Raw genomic sequence first — 20725 nt, forward strand, 5'->3', positions numbered from 1 at the left:
GCCCGTATTTTAAAAATCCAGCTTGTCAGTCACAGCCATGTCTGCAGAACATCACAAGTCATCTAACTGGTGAAGGAATCGCAGCTAGAGAGCAGTAGCCATGGGGGGTGTGTGTGTGGGGGGGTCGTTGCAGCATTAACCAGCTGTCAAAATACAGTTCAGCTCTATGGGAACCCACCAAACGTTCCCAGACATTCCGCCTGTAAGTTTACAAACATTCCATAAATTATGTTTAAGCATCTAACAGGAGAGAGATGCTCAGACACCACATTGAGGGCCAACAGTATATGCAACACAAAATATGACTTAAGATCACCTAACAGAGATAACCAGCTTCCCAAGAACTCTATTGTTTCTTCATTGCCATCTAGTAGGTGAAGTAAATGTTTTGGACCACATGTGTTCAGTGCGAAGTCAGTAACAGCCAACCCACAGAGCAAAGAGGGGAGATGTAGATGCACAACAAATGACACAAACACGTTCGGAAGCCAAAAGCATTGAGAGAGTTCAGAAAACTGCATGACAATGGTATCTAGCAAGGGACTGGGGGGAAGGCAACAGGTGGGATAGAAAGATGGAGAGGAACTTCAAAATTACTCCTTTTGCTGCTAGCTTTCACCTATGTATTAATCATCCAGGGGACAAACCTTGATGGCCTGGATTTCAGGATACAGACAGCACATGTAAGAGTTTTCCATCTCCAGCAAACTAGCAGATTGTAGATACGGAGTTCTGAATTATCAGAGATTTTGGTCTTGCTTATCTTTTTCAAGTAACAAGCCATCATTAAATATATTTAGAAGAATTACTTTCAGCACAGCTCAGTTAGCTCCTATCACTTCTGGAGTGGTTTAACCACTCCTTTTGGCACTGGACATAAATATTCCTGCTCAAGCAAGCTGTGGGAGTTCATGGGAACACACAGTTTATTAAAAAAACAGTAAAGAACAAGGAGCAACAACACCATGAGTGGACTAAAATGATACCGAAATTTTTTATCAGACAATTCCTAGTTTCAAAACCTAGGAATTAAGTAGTCTGGAACAAGAGCTCAGTTGTGCTACAACTTGGGAATCAAGCACTCCAAAATTGAAGGGAATAAATAGCTCATGTGTAAGTGTTTGGACCACAAGACATCACCAACTTCATTTTTCGTGCTCCCTTGAGGTTGCAGCATCCCTGTCAGGATGCATTCCAGGGACCATGACTAGCCGCTTCAGTTGAGCTCCTAAATAAGTACATGTCTTCTTAGGAGGAGGTATATGCCAAAAAACATGCCAAGAATGGATATGATGGGTACAACAGCTCTGACTAGAATCCCAGCTCCTCAGCAGGTTCAGCAAAACCAAACGGTAACCTGCAAGCTTGGAGACTGGAGTAACGGGCCATTCCTGCTGCACTGAGGGAGATGAAGGGAAGGATTGGTCCTGGGCTGCAAAGACAGGGAGAGCCCCCAAGAGTTGGGCTGTTATGACACCAGTACGACCCGCTGCGTACCAGCCAGGCTAACCTTACAGTGCTGACACATGCACAGTACGCCAAACCATGCCTGTATCAATACCCCCAGCAGTCTGCTGCTCCAGGCAGCTACTAACTTCACCAAGGACAATGTCTTGCAGCCTTCGAACCCTATGTAAATCCCAATCCCAGCAGCTGCAGAAACAGAGGAGGTGCTTTGGGTTTGTTTTCTTCCTCTTTGTTCAAAGGAATGAGCGGAGAAGTTTATCTTCAGGTTTCATCACTCATCTTCCTGGCTGCAAAAGGCTATTATTCATGGGACTTCGCCCTGTCCAGCCTCACTGTCTGAGCTCTTTCCCAAGCTCCAAAATCCAAGCTGTGGCTTCTAGAAGCATTTTTAAGTAGAAGAAAATAAACTAAGATTTAAAAAGATAAATTGAAATAATAATAATAAAAAAATCATCAAGCCAGCAGATCACTTTTGCTGCGGCCCGAAGATTTCTACAACAACTTAAAACTTCTGGAGCTTGAAGCTAATTTGAGTAACTTAGTTGACCCTGTCTTTCTGCTGAACATATTTTATATGCAACCCGTAGGACCAGATTTTTAGAAGAAAAGCTTAAATTCAAAGGTCCACTGCACACCCATGGAGGAGTGTGCCACTCGCTGAGGCAAGGTCAAGTTTAGATTTTTCAGAGCCCAGCATTTTCATGTCTCATAATGCTTTGCCAATGGGAACACATTTCTAGGGGGAAAAATGGTGACAATAAAACTCAGTAACATTGAGGGCTTTGTGGCAGATGTCTGGAATATCATGAACAACACTATGGTCATTCTCAGTCTGTTGCTCGTGCAAGAATTCTGAATGGACAAGCGAACTTCAGCAGGAGGTCTTTCAGCTGATCTTTTTCTTCCACAAGTGCTCCACTTCAAGACCACTTAAAAAAAAGCTCCATTAGTCAAGGCCATTTTCCCCACTCTCCTCCTCCATCTTTTTCCCAACTCTCCTCCTCCATCTTTTTGTGAGGGCAGCTGGGGGCTTTCTTCCAGAAGTAACAAAAAAACTAAAAGCAGCAACCCAGATATTTACAGTATTTTTAAATCTTCCACCAGGTGCCCATCATTATTTGAGTTATGGAATTTCATTAGATGAATCACTGGCTCATTTCCAAACAATAGTTCCTCTTTTGCCAGGAAGCTGAAGGACGGTGCCTTTTGAGAAAACACTAAGCAACTTTTCAGAAAGCTGACTGACACTTGATTGTGTTTATTCCACAGGCATTATCTGAATATCACACAAATATTGCAGTGCGGCATCAAAAAGATAAAGATCTGGATACTTGTAGTTTAACCTCTATAAGCACATACTTCTTTCAGATTGCTCCTCTTCCTTTGCAAATACATTTCTGAACGATGACACAGTAAAAAGATATTATAATGCAGAAGTAGTCAATAGGTGGTTCCCATGTTCTGTGTACTTATGTATAGGATTACAAATTAAGTCATGACATCTGTTACCCAAATGATTCATTCAAAATGGCAGTAATAGCCTCTGACATGCATTACAGGCGCGACTGCTAGCAAACTCCATTGAGGTTGCTTAACATCTCTGATTAGTAGATGTGTTTTCAGTTACTTACAACTATGCCCAATTTTAATTACCACACCAAAGTTCCACTGACTTTGCAGGTTTTCTGCCTTGGAGGGACAAATGAGTTTTTAAGTTTCATCCAAAAAATTTCAGCTCTTCATTAGGACATGGCTAGAAATCACCTGGAATGTACTCTGGAGACATGGGTATAGTGAAAAACAAAATGTGAGACTAGCATCTTAAACAGAATAGAATCTTCTACTTTTCCTGTAACAATTTCTCTTCTTTAAAATTAGGATAATTCCATCTCTCAATGACACTGTGAAAATTACCTGGAAAAAAAATTGAGTTACTCTAATCACAAACACAATACAAAGGACAAGAAAATTACTGACACTATCTTCAGAGCACTTTAAGCAAACAAAGACAGAAAATTAAAAATAAGATGAAATTCCCACAGAATTAAAGGACAGTAACAACAAAAACCCCCACCTTCCTCCAGCCTTTACATATTTAAGGAAGCTACCACGTAACTATAGGCTGGCCCAGTTGTAGTTCACATATTAATCTTCATTTGGGCATTTTCCAACATTTCATAAACTCACTTATTTGGCAGGCAATGGGATACATGATATACACACCGTGTCTGGAACTAGCACAATTCTGGCTCAGTGGGTCCTTGCAGCATGTCATGAAATAAAAGGACCTGTTCTACCAAAGGACAGAAGGACATCATTTCTATCCCACTGTACTCCTTGTTCCCAGTGACCTTGTTAAGCCATTATCTTCCTTTCTAAGTGGAAATCTGGAAGTTTGCCACTTCAAATAGCTGCATAATAAATGAAATTGTCTGCCAAGAGTACTCACCTGTCATACCCATTTTCATACTTGGCAAGGATTTCATTCTATCTTCTAAAACGCTTGGATGTGGGCCACATTAACTACGCTTAGGCAAGACAGAAACAGTCACATCATCAGAAGAGTATCTGGAATTTTTCCTTGAAGACACAAAGTAGTAGATGAGTAATGTGCTAACCCAACAAGTCACCAGGTTTGTCTTTCTCAGGAAGCCCAGCACAACAATCTATGCTTCCTACCTGTTTCTAGTATGGCCTAACCACAAAAATTTAACTCTAATGAGTTAAACTCTAGTAACTCTATTTTACAGACTCACCGTTTACCTCTTTTTCTGATTTTTCTTCAGTAGTATCTGCCAAGACATACAAGTTTTCCTTTAGATAGCCTACGACTTTTAAGAACCAGGCTATGGCAAATCTAAGTCACAGTGACAGAATCCTTCAGGGGGTAGACGCAGCGCTTGCACCTGCCAGGACATCACAGCTGACAACCGAGCGAAACTCAGAACAATCCATCTAAATGAGCCTTGTAGCTTGAAAACTTTTCCTGCTTTTCCAGATACACTGGGCAAAGCCACAGGAGACAATCTTTCCACATTCTAAATTGAACAGCAATCAAACTGAACTGCATGATCCTCATTCTCTCAATCATTCACACTGAAGTCAAGAATAATTATTTGAAACAGTACATGTGGCTCTTGACAAAGAGGCACAAGCTTCTTGCAACTGCTGTAATTTTACTGCACCTAAATAAGCCGAACTCTGACAATAACAAGAATATGAACAACAGAAAACAAGTCAGAGGGCAGACAAAAGAGCAAGCTTTATGTTTCATACAAAGCAGCACCAGGAATCTATTCCTTGTTCACAAAGAGCCAGCTCAGAGGCTGAAAGCAAAATTATTAATGTTGTGCTTTCATAGAGAAGAGTCAGGATTTAGCAATAAATACAACCTTGCAAAATGAAGTAAAGCACGTGTTTGCTTGCACTAATCTAAGAGACCTTTTTCAATTTGAATCTATGAAAAGTTGTATTAGCCCCTGAGAATAATCCAGGACATTGAATGTTTCCACAGGCGATGGGGGGTGTGGGGTGTGTTTGTGGAAAGAAAAAAAAAAACCAACAAAAACCTCACCCCAAAAAAGTAGATCAAAGCATATAGTAAAGCCTCAGCTATCAAACTCTGGAGCCATAACAAAGGCTTTATAATCTCAAAAAGATTAAATGGTTGCCATTTTAAAGTGTTTGTGTGAGTGAGAGATAAATGAGAACATGGTAAAAGTCCAAAATATACCGGCTGAATAAAACCCAATCTGTTACATTTTCCAAGACAACACTCTGCTCTATGAACTGTATTGGAAAAACCATGGTGAGTCTAGCCAATTTTTCCCTGAACAGGAAAACCTCAGCCCTGTATCTCAATGACAAGAAGAGCCAAAGAGTGTAACAAAGACCCTTTCAAACACGGGAAAATCTAAGAAGGACAAAACAGCTCTGTGAAAGAACCAACATTTCTATACCCTAAGACATTTCCAAAGGTGGGGTTTTATAGGAATACATGACTTTAGTTGTATACCCTTACACTTGACAGTAATGTCAGATCACGCCTTTTAAAGCATTTCACTAAATAAAACAAGCGTTAACTGTGACAGACTCAAAATAAAGAACTGTACACACTTGCAGAATCATTTGATCACAGTACAATTGCTCTGAATTTTACATTGAATATCCACAGGTCTGTTGACTTTACAAAGCAATTTTGAAAGGGGGGAAAACCTCCAGCTATACACAATTTCTGAATGTCAGCTCACTGTACTACCTCCTATATTGCAAGCTACTGAACAAACACCCATTGAGAAGGTTAATACAAAACTTCAGCAATTAAAAGAAAAATCTTTTAAGTTGCTTCTTGGAAGAGATTCGGGCAAGCAAACTAATTATTGTGACAGATCCTGGAAACATCTGATCGCAAACTGCAGAGGACCTGACAACAGCACAATTTGGTTCAGAAGAAGTGCGGGGGAAAAGCACACATTCCCACTCCCTCTGAATGACCGAGACTCCATTTTGGACAAAATACACTTTACCTCATTACATTTTTTCTCTGGATTTTTTACCATCCATTTCTAAATAAACCAGATACTAAAGTAGTACACATTTTCAGAGACTATCAGTTTGTTTTTTCTCCAAAACTGGGACACCTGTAAAACCAGTAGTTTTTCATATAACAAATTACGGGTACAGAAATATGACTTAATGACTGATCTCAGAAATCCATTAAATTGCTGTACAGTGCTTCCTGCTAGTATTACTATTGGAATTGATTATTTATTTTAATAATGGACTCTCTGTGGAAACATTGTTTCCCAGGAACACAAGCGAATTCCTATCAGTCCCTGGAAGGAATAAAGAGAATCAAAGTAACCCGGTAAAGTTTCTTAAAATCAATTTTTGACTGTTTCCTACTCATATATCCTGACATGACAGAAACCAAGTGTGAAGGAAGAGTGAGCTGGGCAACAGAAAAACAAAGCTTTTTTGAGTTTTGTCATTTAAAAGGTTTCACAGCAGACCTTTTTTTGCATAAAATGCCTTTGAAAGACAAAAGTTTTGAACTGCAGCTGGCTTCTCAGCAAAGCACAGAAATAAAAGGCACAGGACAAGAAAGCAGAGCACAGGAATACAAAGTAGAAAAGTGAAAGATCACTTTGAAACAATTCTGCAAAATATGCTCGATTAAGACTGATGTCACCAGAATATGCCATGTGAAAATGTGTTTTAAAATACAGAATTTAAAGTGTCAAATTAATTCCTCTCTTGCTTAAAGCAATATCAAAATTATGTTTTGCTATTTTCAGCCCTTAACAACAAAGGGTTTGGTTGGGGTTTTTTTCCAGAGTTTTGGCAGGGTGGGTGGGCATGACACACATCCCTTACCAGGGTCAATGGTACTGGTTAAAACAATTGTAGCAGAAGGAAAAAGTTGTTGCCTTCATTAACATTTAAATCAAATGGGCTGTTCGGCTAAATTCAGGGAAATCCCATTCTTGAAACAAAGCCTGCAGCATGAAGTATCAATGTGAGAGTTTACTTATTTCTATGTCAGTGATGGTGCTACTATGCCACCTAAATTATAGCCATACGGAGATCTTCATAAGTACGTCTACAGCAACAGAAAAACTGTTTTAACTGCACTTAATCTTTTTTTACTCAAATATTGTTTGAAGTCTAGTGAGCCCAAGTAACTCAAGTCACCAATTCCTTCCTGATATGATGGGCTGTAGAGTATTCCGAGTATGTGTGGGCAAACCAAAGTCTAACAGCAACAGATAAACCTTGATTGTCTTTGCACCAGGAAAAGGCTCTAGGCACAGTGACGTACAGAGGTTTCTGGCTTTTGGTTGGGCTATGAAGTGAAACAGCATTTTGCTTTGCCTGCTGGGTGACTTCTAGCACTGTTAGCACTGGATGTAACTAACAGGATAAAGTTCATCTGCAATCCCTTCTCAGGCCCCCTGACTTCTCTCATAAGTGCAGCTGCAAGCCCCTTATGCTGCTTTAAGACGCTTTAAGTAACATGCCAGCCACATCACTGCTACCAGTTCAACCCTTTCTACTGACTTATAAAGAATGCAATGTTTTGATTTGCACAGTTGAAACACACAACCAAACGTCTTAAAAACAGTTTCAAAGTCAAAGCTTACATTATTTTTATTTTTTTTTTTTTTTTTTAGTATTATGTATATAGCAACACATGAAAACTCAGAGCCTGGCCAGAGCATTAGTGTTGTGCTTCAAAAGGCCAAGCTTCAACACATAAATGATGCGGGAATCAGCTTAGAAATACATTTATCAAATGCATAGTCAGAGACAACCAGCCTCTGGATTCCATGATCCGCATTAAAGGAACAGAAGCAATCAGTCTACTCCCTCTTAATACATTGCTCGCTAGGAACATTTTTACTTACTTGCAGCTCTTATTATCGCTTAGCTGTAAGAACAAACATTTTCACCACAGGTTATTTATGAATGTCATATGCACCTGATGTCTTGTGGCACTATACATTTGCAAAGAAAAAAGCAATTGTACTGTTTGAGTTTGTGGGGAGATGCAACTAACGGACACATGGTGCAAAGGTTCTTTAGTCACCCCCCTCCACCTATCCAACTCAAGTTGAACAAAAATGACAAGTGTTAATTCTATACAGCATGGGAATATTGAGACAAGTTTACGAAAAATGCTGCAACAGCTGCAGTCACTGCATTGCACATACAGACATAGAGGCCGAGAGGACAGGCTTGTATCTCCCATTCTTTGATCTACAACTTGTGACTCCACCAAACACGCAACAAGGACTTCCCATACCTTCTGCCTTCCCTGCTACTGTGTTCCTTCTCCAACGGGAAAGGGTGTTGCTCACTGAGAACCAGAATATGCCTTTCTTACAGTTTATCAGATCAAGCTTTCAGAAGATCCAAAAAGAGAATTTCTGTTTAGCTGAGTGTGAAGATTTGCAAGCTCAGCCAACTATAATCTCAAATAAACACGAGGATGACAAAATGTTGCTATTCTGGTTTTCTGCAATTGCTTCCACAGAGAAGCAGCCAGTATCACAACATGGCTCCAAGTGACACCAAGCAAGAGTCTAACTGGAATCTGTGGAAAGATTAAATGAACCAAAAAGAAGTTTTCCAGCTTCTTTTCCAAGATGACAAAACCCTCTCTGTTACTCTGTTCATTTTCTCCCCATCTTATTAACACACCTGTGTGGGCACAAAAGACATGAATTCTTCATGCAGAACCTAACTTCAATGAACAGAAACCTCTCTAACTTTATAATACATCATAAAGTCCCAAAGAATGTAAAAGAAAACTTAGAAAGTCTCAAGACTATTTGCTTTTCCCTGAGATGTTGGCAGGAACGCTTACCTCATCTTTGTTCCAGCCTTGATGCAATATTGTACACTGTCAATTACATGGAAATTTCTCCAGTTTCCAACCGAGAAGGGTTCAGGCTGTGTACTGCTAGAAGTGGCTGCTGCTTTGCAGCACATGGCTGAGCTCAGCATGGTCAGATCCTACTGTCGGTCTCCTGGAGGAGAGCTATGGGATGTAAGCCCACCAGATGGCTCAGCACTTGCCCCGCATGAGATGGGGCTGGCAGCAAGCCATGTAAGATGACAGCCCACAGTGGGGTCCCCCAACCACGCATCCACACATAGGCTATTGCAATAGGAAAAACAAGGAAAACACTGAAGAAAATGTGATCCAAACGACACAACACATTAGGAGCCAAGCAGAAGCAGAACAATTCTGCTATCCAGTACTGAAGCACTTTTGCTGTCATATCTCTCCAGAGTCCCACATCCAGCTCCAACCATTCCCCCCTCCGCTTCCCTCCATTGCTTCATGCGTTGAGCACAGATGGTCGATAGAGCTATGCTATGGTATTTACACACAGGCTTTAAAAGACTTACGAAGTATAGAAACTGATGTACTGCAAAGTGTATCTTTTTAGTAGCTTTGCAGATGTTCTAACAAATTCCTTTGGGAGATTTAATGGTTAAGCAATTCAGTAGGAGTATTAAGCGGACTTTGGAAAGTCAGACCCTGATCAGAAGATCATAAGTCTTCATTTACTTATTGCAGCTTCATCCCCTAGAATTTCAAATAAGAGCTAAAAGACCACAGGAATAACACCAAAAGCACAGAGACACAAACAAGCATGTTTTCAAGTTGCCTTTCACTCTCACTTACTAGGTAGGAGGGTGCTCGTAGTAACTAAAGTAAAACTAAATCCAGCAGAACAAGGATATACATTCTTCCATCTTGGTCTGCCTGGGACACCTTGCCTACAGCAAACGTTTTCAATTACATGAGTCTGGCATCCTTTTTTGTGCTTTTAAGATAAAACACTAGATATGGCTGTCTTTGCTTTGAAGTATTTGAATGCTCACACTACTGCCTTAGCACAGTGGTGGAGAAGCATTAAGTGTTCATCCTAGCTTGGAGAGCTGTTAATTCAAAACAGAGCTGTATGACTCTCCCGGTTTGTCTAAAGCAAACAAAGAAAACATCCCTCTGTTGAGAATCACTCAAAAATTTTTCTAGTACGAGGATCAGCTTACTCACTGGAAACCTGCATGAAGTATTAGCAAAAAAAAATCAGATTTCAGAGAGGGGGGCGGCGGGCAGGCCAGGCTGACATATGGACCAAAACCATAATACAAGTAGATAATTTTTTATCTAGACTAGAAATAACGCTGAAATCCCCCCAAAGCCCCCAATATAAGACTTGTTTGTCAATGGGATGAAGTCTTCATGAATTTAAAAAAACCTCAAGAATTCAAGCATACCATCATTATGCGTGTGTGTGTATAAAAATACTTTTAAATAATTTAGAGCCTTTTCCTCACCACCTATAGAAGTGTACAGCATTTTTCCAGCAAATGTCAACCCAGTAATTGACAGTTAATTTTTTTTCCTACTGACTGACTTACATTACAGTCATCACATATGTTATTATAAAGTCTTGTAACAAAAAAAAAAAAAAAAAGAGAGAGAGAGAAGAAAAAAAGAGTAATTTTCTGTTTGACTGCGTCCCTTTGACAAAACCAAATACATGCTATGTCATGGCTTTCAGCGTATTTTTAGCTTAAGAAAAGATTTCCATTTTAGGTCATTACAGCCAAAGAGTACTGCTGATCAGTAAAATCAGTTTTGTTATCAACCAGATAAAGCTCAGCTCCTTGCTGCTCTGGTAATTAATTTCTCTTTTTATTTCATGTGGCCGGAAGGGGTAGAAAGCTTTCTTCCTGGGTATCTTTCCATTTAAGAGTCCTAAATCATTTCACAAGTTTCACCTATCAATCAAGTTGAAATTTGCTCTAACAGCAGCAGCAGAACTTGTATCCACACAAGTGGCAAATCAGTTTACAAGTGTTTCAAATGACTGTGTTTGCAGAAGCTTCTGTATTTAACTACTTCAGTGTGAGAACAGACTTAAAAGCGGAATGCTACAAATGCTCAGACAAGGCTTAGCTATGATAAGCTGACTCAATTTGGACAAAGCAAAACTGGTGAACTGCATTTATAATAACGTTACCCAATTTAACTAAATATATTTTGGGCTAGCTACATTAAATGCTCATATAAGACCTCATTTTCTTCAGGGAGAAGATGGTGATTGATTGGTGAGTTAGCTATAATCACACGTTATAGAAGATGAACTGCTAGCTCATCCGTATGAAAAGAAATATCATTAAAATAAAGAGTTCTCCAGCTTTTTATGCAGCATTAAATATTTACCCGCAGCAAAAAGCATTGGAAAGTGCTGGGAAAGCCCTATCACTGTTTTAACAGCCTGGAAAGACCACAAAAAAAGAGAAAAATTTACTTCTTCTGAAAGTACATCAAATTATGCTCCATGATCCAAAAACAAGTCTCAACCTGACTTTATGTTTCAGCACTGATGTTCATACTTCTTACAAGTTTTAAAAATAGATTTAACCTAATCTCTAGTACATTTAGAAATGCAGTAATTTATACATTAAAAATGCCTTTATGTTCTCATAAATACATATTTCATTTATGTTTTACTTATATATTCACCAAATGCACTAATGTGCACTTCAGTTAAGCAGTACTTGGAATCTAGTATGCTATTTTAATATATGCTTGAAACTCAACTGTGAATAAGATATATGCTAACTCCGTACAAGAAATGTGAGAGTGCTTTTCAGTCAAAATTTGGCCCTTCAAGGAAACAGATATTAGGGTTAGAATATATATTAAATTTCTAAGACTTCTTGTCAAGATTTTCTTTTTAAAAGGAGGAAGAAATGCTACCTGTCGCATTCAAAATCAAAATAGAGATCTGAGAAGTTGAACACACTGCTGCAAGGAGTTAGCAGCTCCCTGCCTCAGAGTTTTGAAATTAGGCTCACACAATGCAAAGCTCTAACGACGGAAAGATTGGGCTCAGTTATTAACTAGTAAGAGAACAAGGAAACAAGCAACAGAACAACACACAAAAAGTAGGAGATTAAAACTTAAAGTGGATTTTGGTCACAACAGGTCCTTTGATTTGTCCTTTCCTCCAACTAGGAGATAAAATCTAAAAGAACTCAACATAGGAAGAGACAATAAAAGGCTGGCCTGTTTTGGCATCTCTTCCCATTCCTTAAATATATATCTATATAAACTTCCAAGAAAATACACATTTCTCTTTGCTTCAACTGCCACCCACTGGAAAAGGAAAGCAACATTAATTCCAAATTGCAATACCCTAAATAGGTCAGAAAACCAATCTGACGGATACTAGTACGGACTGCAATAAAACTCTGGGATTGCCTTGAAAATCTTAGTGGCACTGCTAGAAATAGGCAAGCTTGCAAATTAAACTGAAACAGAAAAGAGAATACAGCAACAGTCCAGAGCTCTGCTTCTCTCCCTGCCCCAGCCTCCAGCCGGCAGGCATGTGGGCTGTGTTGCAGAAGGTTTGGAGAGGAGCTGGAGCTCATGAGGACGAAGCGAGAGTAACGGGGCTGGCAGCACCCCTCTGACAAACGTGCTGCAACAAGGATGAGCAGCATCACGTAGCCTGGCAGTTCTCGTTGCTGCGCACTGCTCCTACTGCACTCCAGGTCTATCTCCATACACGGATTGCTGCTCTTTCTCCCACCTGCTCTTGGCCTTACAACAGTAATCCATCAGCTTCCTCGCCTAAATGGCAGCTTCAGCATTCCAGCTTTCGCTCATGGGCAATCCCCCATATTCCCTTCAACGGACACATGAAGTGTCTGTGGTGCAAGACGTTGGTGGTGCAGATCCACTAACTTATTAAGCAACAGAGCAATGTGGAAAGGCTCACTGAAAAAACAGTATAGGCTGCAACAGAGCATTATCATCCACTTCCGATGAAATTCGTTCTACCTTTAGATAAAATAAACATAGACTTTGCCCAAAAGTGCTTACCTAGGATAGCAATATGAGATATTTGCATTCAAAAGCATGCATGTCAGATGCAATGACAGCAGTAAAAACAGCATGTGGCACAAATGCATTGAAACTCACCCTTCACTGAAACCGACTGTCCCCCAGATATGCAATTCTGGTGAACCTGTGCTGAGGCTGCGATGGCTCAGCCAGGGAAGTCAGCAATCACAGCTGAGATCATTGGGCAAGCAAACCTGAATGATATGGACACACCCTGGCGCCCTGGAGAAAAAGTCCAACCTCTATTAAAATGAGACCAAATAAACGGGCAGACTTAAGATTCCAGAGATCTTTCCATATTTAAGATATTCTCAAGTGTATATGCAATAAAGCAAGTTTTGCCAACAGAATAGCTACTCTGCAATTATGGATGAGCTGAGAGCTATACATTGATTGCAGATTCCCTCACTGTAAGGCTCTAAGGAAACCAGAGGAAGGAAAAAAAGTCTAAGTACCTAATGCAAGCACTGTGGGGATTAACAGACAGACCTATAAATCCTTTGATCCAAATCACACGTTTCTTCAAAAGGGCCTGTAGAAAAAAAAAAAAAATATCTACCAGGAAAAAATACCTGGCAATGTCCCTTCATGAAATTTCTCTTTGGCTGTTGCAAAGGTGAGGAGTCCCATGGCGGAACAGCTTCACTAGACTTGCACAACAGGGGATGCTTCTTTCACTGGGCAGCCAAGGCCAAGATACCTGCCAAAATTGTAATATTGCTTCCAGTTGTATCTTCTGCAGTTCCCCAATGCCCTTTTTTCTAGGCAGGACACAAGTGCTGTCTACTGACCCCTGGTTTCACCTATCCTTCCCTAACCCCTGTGCTAGGTTTGAAGGAACTAGGTAACTGGGAATGCTGGAGTCTCCTTTTCAGCCGAGAGAATGGGAAATGACGTGTTCAAGTGCTGATGGCTCACTGCATTCAGATCAAAGCAGAAGTGGATGCATTTTAGCTCTTAACCTGAAAGAGTTTAGGTCTGTATTAAGAAGCTTTTGCCCCTGGGATGCTGCTTCTTAGATAAACTTGTCAAACAGAAATCCTAAGTGTCAGCTCCTGTCTGATATCGAGGAACACAAGTAAATGTAATGAGAGAGCTCACATCATTTCCTGACAGACAAATCTACTCAGGATATTTGGCAGTCGGCACCCTCAAGTCATCAGTAAGACTATTGGAGTTCAGTGAAGGCCACAGTCATCGGCCAACAGGCACACAAGGAAACAGCTAAACACTTGTTGAGCAATTCACAGCTCAGCATGAACACAGCATTAACGGACCAGCACACGGGATGTGAAGAAACGTAATCGTCATTGCTCAGCAAATGCAAGAACCAGACTATTAAAAAAACAACCCCAAAATGTAAAAAAAAACCCAGACCAGGTATCTATCAATACTGAAAGCATCTATAATCAAACCTACTCCTTCATGAGCAGAGACACACTAGTGTGACTAAGGGTTTCAGATCCAGGTTGTTTTTTTTTTTATTTAATCTATATAAGGAACAGGGTTTGTTAGCAAAATGAAAGATCCTGGCAGCACCTACTTGATGCAAGACAGCCATCTGTGCCCTCTTTTGCAGGAATATACATTAAATACATTTTTTGAAATAAGAAAGAATAAATCTTACTTTCACAGGAGTTTTCCAGTAAAATACTCTGACACACGTAGTAAGTGAAGCATTTTCTTCAGTTCAACAAGTGCTAACAAAATCATTAAGGTACAAAATACTCATTTTGGTTACATAGTCCTGCCAGCAAAATTCAGTCACCCAGAGGCATTATGAAACATATAAAAATCTTGAGACAAAATGTACAGGGCAGTCAGTGTCATATCTTAAACACGACAGCCTTCCAAAGTTACTGCACTGTGTCTATTTATCTTAATTTTCCTTGAGAATACAAGTTCAGAGTATATAATGGGCCCTACTTGCTACTGGCTGGACCGTATCTTCCTACTAATTTTTCACACAGAGGGCTTTTTGAAACAGAGGGACTGTTCCTTTTAAGAAAGAAACACAAGATTCCTCTTTTGTTCAAACAAGAATCGAAAACAGTCTCCTAGAAAACCATAGTTCAGTCATCAAACAATGTGTTAGCAATAGCTTAGCTACACTGCCTAGCTACTCACTGGGGAATTTCCCAAAAAAAGGCAGACTGCAGAAGCCAAGCATAACCTTCAGTTTGGCTGCTAGACATTTTTGATCATCTTTTCAAGGATCTATCTACTAGTTCGAGCATCTAAATCTTAACAAAACCTGCCTATACATTAAAAAAATAAAAAAAGGTTTTACTATCAGAAAGACAAATCTGGTATCACAACCCAAAAATCCTTCTTCCCTTAAGCTGTTCCTCGTATTGATTACTGATATATTCAGTGCACTGAAGTAATTAGGTATCATTGGGATGATGGGGAAACAAACACTTAGATTTCATGAGTCCCTTAGGTAGAAAAAACATGGCAAAACTTAAACTGCACTTTCTCAAGAAACCAGAGAATACGATAAAGAATTAAATATTACAAACAAGAATTTTATTAGATCTTCAATAAGTAGGTGTTGATTGGGGGCAGAAGGGCAAGATTTGCAAACACTCAGAAAGTAACTTGGCACTTGGGTGCTAAAAAACCACGCCATTTTTGCTGTCATCTCATCATTACAAATTTGTCACACAACAATTAGGCTAAACCAACACAGTCTGGGCTTTCAGCTCCAAGTCACTAGCATGCACAACTTCATAGCTCAGGGGTGGAGAAAAAAGCTGAGGTGGAAGTTTAGATTTATTGCATATGTTTCAAGATATGCTATGTTTATAGCACGTAGCCAGGATTAAACCAAGTCTATAAATACTTACAATTCATTTATGAGACTGCAAAGGACTAAACATAATGCAAATCAAAGCCATTCATGCACAAACACGCATCCCGTTTTAGAGGTTTTCAGCCACCCAGGAGATGAGAGACAAGATACTAATTCAGACAACTCCTCTGAGCCCAGTGAGGTGGAATGGACTTCAGCCCACATGCACCTCTTCCGAAACGAGAAGCATCCTTACTGTTTGGGAAGAGCTTGCTTTAGCAGGGTCTCTTTACCACAGGCACATACAATGCCTAGTGCAACAATACCTTAACCTATTCATTAATCAGTCTCCTAGGAGCTATCCCAGCTCTACTCTCACTACCAATGGCTAAAAGTGAAACCGCTCGCTCGATTACATCTCAACCAAACAAGACCATAGTTGGCTCACACCTCTAAAGAAAAGCATTAGGAATAGCAGAATAGGAATATATGTTGCGTATCTGTTTTGTTCTCAAAAGTTGGTAGCACCTTGGAACTCAAAATCTGGTTCTGGGGCATACAGAGAGGTGCTGCTTTTTTTCTTCACCCACCCCCCCCACCCCACCCCCTTTTTCTTTCTCTCTAGGTTTGATGGCTGGCTGATCAAATGGGAAGAGATGGCAAGCACACACCCTCTTCCCTTAGCAATCAGGCAAGCACCACAGAAGGCTTAAAAGCTTAACATGTAGTTTCATTAAGTTATCTGTAATGGTTACTCTCAGACTTTATGTATTGTGATTATTATCATATGAACACCAACTATGCTTAAATATACTTTTCCAGATAGAGCATTACACTCAGTGGCAAAGAAATTACCAGGAAACACATTTTCAGTAAGAGAATACTGTAAAAAGTATTCTGTGGTTTTATACACTTTCTTAGCTTAAGAAATATTTTTAAAGAATTGATTTTATGGCCTGCCTCTTTGATTTGCAGCTACTGATACACGTCTGTGCTGCAACACGTTCATCTTTTAGACAGAAACTGTCAAATCTATAACCAATCAGAAAAGACCAACCACTAATTTAATAGGTTCAAAACATAACTTACTTCATGGATGTCAGGGCACCCTTCTGTCACTGAAAGGTAGACATAATGTTCCACTTGCATACATTTTAAGGGGAAAAAAACCCCACCCGCCAACAGAAAATAATATGAAGCTCACAGATAAACACATCAGATTTCTGTTCTCTGTATCAGCGTTACTTGTAATAACAGACTCTGGTCTAGATCAGACCAGAAATAAATCTTGCACCACTCTTGCCAAGTACAGATCTGTGAGCTCCCCAGTATTCCTGTGCCAGTTCTCTCATTTCTCTACCCTTCCTGGTGTCTCTGGTAACAGGAGCAGCACACTGGTGCAGCTTCCAGTCATAAAGGCAGTATGTATAATCTAGGTGGCCCTATAGAGCTAAAGGCAGTACACTATTTCCTACAGAGCAGATTCTTGCAAAATTAAATCTCACAAAAGCTAATGGGGTGGCTCTGGCTGACAGAGGTAATGCTCCTTAGGAAAGTGTAAAAACTCTTACAGGTAGAAAGAGTTTAAAATTTATGAATGAAAATGAAAGGCAAAAATTTTAAATGAGAACATAAGTCATTTCAGCATTATTTTACCAAGGACCATGCTATGGTCCCACCTCCTAAAGCAGTGCAGCTGCAGAGCAAGAGGTGATGAAGGGGCTCCTCTTTCTGAGAGCAGCAGCCAGAGCTGAGCTCCGGCTACGGACAGGCAAAGCATCCACAGGGCAGAGGATCTGTGCCTCTGCACAGAAGCACGATGACAGTGAAGTCCTTCAAATGGAAACAAGGGTGGATGGTTAATTTAAACTGTTAGGCTCTGAAGTACTCAATATGACGTGAACTTTAATTCTAATGGCTGTGTCTTTTAGACAGCAAAATAGACTGAGAGGCCTGAAAGCTTCTATGCTTTTCCCAAGAAATCAGTTATTTTAATAACATGTGATCTTTCCAGGTTTTATTATTTCCTTGATCTATACAGCGCTAAATAGCCAAGTTCTCCTTGAGAGAATCTTCTAAAGATTTCTCTTTAACAAAAGTAGCTACAAGGTTTCCTAAGTTTTCTAGCTTAGAAATAGTTCCTAGCTTAAAATAATTCCTTTTTTACAGAGTATCTTTTCAACTATGCTGTGTGATCAAAAAGTCAAAATTATTATGCTATTTCACTGTTCCATTCAATCAAAAAATTATGATCCTACTGTATAATTATGCCTAATGAAAAGTTAGGTTATAATTCATGAAAATCAAAATGGAAAAAAGGTCTGAGAATGAGCTCTCGTCTGGTGAGAACAATACATCTTCCTGATCAATTACCTCACACACAGTCACTGAGCAGAATTACCTTATGACACATTCACTAACCACACACACACCATATCTGTGTTAACAGAATATAGTTTTCTATATGTTTGTATCAACCACTGAGTGGCAGCAATTCCTTCATATCTAAATCTGAATGACAAGATGTAGGATGAAAATTTCAAAGCACTGCTAACTCTTAATTCTTTTATGCTACCTCTAAATTCTTTTGTTTCACATTACATACAACCATACAAATAATAGCTAGTGAAATGCCTTGCTATGTGTTTCAACTGTTAAACTGTCAAAGTTTCAAAAGTTAGGTACTTCATTCTGATAATCATACTTCCTTAGAATTTTACTATGTTCAATTTTACACAAAGATAACTTTGAGTAAAACTATGAGGATCAAGGAAATTGAAAATGCCAGCATTTAATGATTTCTTATCTAAAGCACAGACCTGCATTTTATTACGAAACCCAACGTGGGGGTGAGAAACTTTAAAAATCATGAAAAATCCAAGTCCGTGTTTTGCAGCCTCATGTTTGCTTCTTTCACCAGTATTTGCAGGTTCCCATAGTAGTGTCACCATGGGGTGACTGAAATGTGTCAGTCCGAAGACAATTATCTAATTTTTTTTAATACATCCATTTTCAGGAACTACAATAAACAGGAAATGCTGCATGTACACTTTTTAAAAAAGATGTTTATGAATTATTGCTTAACCACTTAAGAGGCACTTCATAGTACCTTGTTCAGAAAGCTTTATCGGTTCTACTCGGTTGTAGCTTCCTATTTGATCGGTACAATGCCACCCCGCATTATTTGCTAGGCAGAACACTGAAGAGGTTATTTGCTGGCTTATTACATTGTTAATAGACTAATGACTGTACCAGGCCAAGGCCCAAATAAGATCTAAAAGAAACTAAACACAGAAGTTCATCCAGGATTTTGACACAGAGTATCTGCACAGATGTTAAGCTGTCATTCAGGCTTGAAACCTGTCTCTAAAATTAGGAAAAGATCCCGTGCAGGAACTGATTACCCCCACGGTCTTCCCTGCAGATTCAGCTCTGTTCTGGGAAGCATCCAGCTGCCAAGAGACGGGGCACGGGGCAGTACCATCCTTGCAAATAAATCTGCTGGGCCAGATACACACTCTGCCCTGTGCTACTTGAACAATCTAGAAGCGAAGCGGCACACCAGACAGAGCCCACGAGTAAGCAGATGTCAGACGTAACCACCGAACGCCGCCATTCAATCGTTTTAATATCTCCTACGCTAACGCAAACAGCAAATCTAGCCATGAAAAGCCGAAAACTGCTTTTTAAGAGATGCACGCCTGGCATGTAACACAAAAGCAACAGGCATTCCTGCTCCTTCATTTCTCATTGTCTGTCGCCATTCGGCTGGAAACGCGGCCGTCTGAAAGGTCGCGTGTTTTATCTGCTTCGAGCTCACTGTGGTGCGGGAGGCAGAAACAAGAGTATCAACGCGGCTGGGTGGAGGAAGAAAAAAGAAATAAGTAGTTGGCGTTATCAGACTTGGCGTTTCTACTACGGGGAAACTCGGTGTTTCTGTGCAGGACCACTCGGTCCCGTCACCTCCTCACCGGGGGCGCAGCCCTCGCCCCCATCCCGCTCGTCCCGCCGGAGCCGGACGGGCTGTCCCCGCGCGAGGGGCGAGGGGGCCGGCACCAGCCCCGGCACCGCCAAGCCCGCCGCCGGGCAGGGCTCGGCGGACAAAGCCGGCGGGCGGGCCGGCCCCGGGCTCCCACCGCAGCCCCCCGCCGCGGGGCGCGCAGCCCAACATGGAGGCGCGCCCGAGGAGGAAGCCCCGCAGCGGCCGGCGCCCCGCGGCCGGAGGCTGCCCCGCCGGGAGGCGCTGCCCGGCCCGCCCGCCCCTCACGCCCGCCCCGCCGGGACACACGCCGCAGCGGCGGGTTGAGCCCGGCGGCCGGGCCAGGCGCCCATCTCCCCGCCGGGAGCCCCACGGAAGCCGGAGGGAGCCCGAGCCCGTATCGCTTCCTCATTCACCCCGCGCCAGGCGGGGCAGGAACTGCCGAGCGGAGGGAGCCCCCGCGCCGGGGGCAGGTACCGGCACTCACCCGCTTCCAGGCGAGCCGTCGGGGGCCGCGGCCGCCGCTGAGTTTCGGGCGCTGTCCCGAGACCGAGCGAGAGCCGGAGGGGAGGGAGCGCGCCGGGGAGCGACTGACTGAGCGGTGAGTGAGCAGCGGGTGCCCCCCGCCGCCGCCACGGCCGGGCCCGGCGCTCCCCGCCCCGCGCTCCCCGCCCCGCGCTCCGCCCACGGGGCGCCACCGCGGGCCCCGCGCTCACCTGCTGCTGCCGCCGCGGCCGCCCCCGCGCCGCCGGCCCCGCCCCGGAGGTGTTGAGGGAGGCGGTGGCGGGCGCAGCCCCGTCCCTTCGCCGCGGCCCCGGCGCCTCCCGCCGCTTCGCTCCCTTGTTCGCGTCGAGAGGCGGCGGCGTGTGGGAGCGCCCGGGCCCTGCGGCAGCGCGGGGAGCCCCGGGCCAGCCGGTCGCCAGCGCAGCGTGCCTCGGCGGGTGGCGGCCGAAGGGCGCCTGGCGCGGCGCCGAGGTGGGGAGGCTGTGGCCGGAGCGGTGTTGGTGCTGCGGGCGCCGGGCCCCGTTTGAGGCGAGGAAATGATTTT

At 42.1% G+C, this 20725-nt stretch overlaps 1 protein-coding gene and 1 long non-coding RNA gene across 4 annotated transcripts in view; one reads left to right on the forward strand and one right to left on the reverse strand.

Annotated features, from left to right (window-relative positions):
• Window positions 1-20349, reverse strand: part of PRKCD (protein kinase C delta) — a 67849-nt gene extending 47500 nt beyond the window's left edge. For 2 of the 3 annotated variants that reach the window (XM_055707371.1, XM_055707372.1), the window contains exon 1: window positions 20165-20349. The gene's annotated coding sequence lies outside the window, so the exon portion shown is untranslated. The remainder of the gene's footprint in view (window positions 1-20164) is intronic. The other variant, XM_055707373.1, reaches the window with a different exon arrangement.
• The window catches only part of LOC114017280 (uncharacterized), a 66419-nt gene continuing 65847 nt past the window's right edge, over window positions 20154-20725 (forward strand). Inside the window, exon 1 of the long non-coding RNA XR_008731766.1 lies at window positions 20154-20278. This is a non-coding gene — a long non-coding RNA (uncharacterized LOC114017280). The remainder of the gene's footprint in view (window positions 20279-20725) is intronic.

This window comes from Falco cherrug, chromosome 4 (assembly GCF_023634085.1).
Source record: "Falco cherrug isolate bFalChe1 chromosome 4, bFalChe1.pri, whole genome shotgun sequence".
NCBI lineage: Eukaryota > Metazoa > Chordata > Aves > Falconiformes > Falconidae > Falco > Falco cherrug.